Consider the following 1,542-nt stretch of genomic DNA (forward strand, 5'->3'; position numbering starts at 1 on the left):
GCTGGTGCGAAGAAAAAGAGAAAAACTGCAGGCTGTGGGGGTGGTGGTAATGGGGGTGGTGGTAATAGTGGTGGTGGGAAAAAACGTAGAGGCGGAAGTGTGAAGAAGAAGATACCACTGCGACAGATTATACGAGCCGCCAAAGGCTCCATGCAGCCTGGACCAAATGCTGTGATGAGCGCGCTTAAAGGTGCACGTAAAGCAGTTAAAAATGTCGGAGGGAGGAAAAAAATGAAGCCCACGCATCGAATTCTCCCCATCCCATCGAAAATTGGGGGAATTTTACCAGCATTTTTAATTCCATTAATGGCAAGACTCAGTGCAACCGGTGCCCGAGCAGGTGGAGCTGCTGGTATAGACAAAGCTGTCAACACTTCTAAACATGTCAGAGCCGAACTGGAAGAGAGTGAACGTCACAACCGCACCGTGGAATCTATCGCTCTCGGCAAAGGAATATACTTAAAACCCTATAAGTCTGGCCTGGGTTTACATTTGAATGAAAAAAACTTGTAAAACTACCGCACCGAGCTCACACTGATGGTGATTTGAAGAAGTATGCCAGCATCATGAAAATTCGCCATTTTCGCGGAGTTTATATGAGAAATGCGTTGCCTCGAGGCGGGCCCTGGAAATGTGAATCAGCTATAGTGAATCTTGATGATAAAGATGGTCCCGGCACTCATTGGAAAAAAGAAGAATCATGAAGTGATCTATTTTGATAGCTATGGCAATCTGCATCCACCTCAAGAGTTGATTAATTACTTCAGTTTCGGTAGTGTTGTGAAATATAATCCTAAAAATTATCAAGACTATGATACTAATATCTGTGGGCATTTATGTTTGAAATTTCTATCTGGTGAAATGATATAAAGCAGCAAAAAGTTCACAATTATATCAGTTGAATGTTGACTATCATGAGTGATTCATTTACCTTGACCTTGTCGGGCCGATCTTCTATACTAGAGGCCTGCTATTTCCTGCCGATGGAATTATCACCAGAGAAATTGTATTGTGTGGGGCTTCTTCAATTTGTCACCTACAATTCAATTCCTAATATCGACGAAGGATGTAATAAATTTTAAATTGAACAAGACGGATTGGTGATAAAATTGACAATACCAACTGGACGCTATGAAATTACTGATATTGAAAATTTTTTTGAAGATCATATATCACTGTACAAAATTCCCTTCACTTTACGGGCAAATGATCAGACGCTCAAGACAGTCATTGAAGTACCCAAGGATGGGGTGATAACTTTCAGGCCGTTGGACTCCATTGGGCAACTGCTTGGTTTTCAATCTGCCACGCCTCCAAATATCATTCATGTGAACTCTCTACGTATTGAGTGTAATCTAACTGCAGAAGTCTACATTGACAATCGACGTGTGCATACAATTCACGAATTCTTCCCAAGCATTCCACCTGGATATAAGATCATTGAAACACCTGCTCAGGTCAGTTACTTGCCAATCGTGGTGCGGTGAATAGACCATCTGCAATTGAGAATTGTCGATCAAGACAATCGCCCTGTGAATTTCC

This window comes from Fopius arisanus, unplaced genomic scaffold (assembly GCF_000806365.1).
Source record: "Fopius arisanus strain USDA-PBARC FA_bdor unplaced genomic scaffold, ASM80636v1 scaffold00292, whole genome shotgun sequence".
Taxonomy (NCBI): domain Eukaryota; kingdom Metazoa; phylum Arthropoda; class Insecta; order Hymenoptera; family Braconidae; genus Fopius; species Fopius arisanus.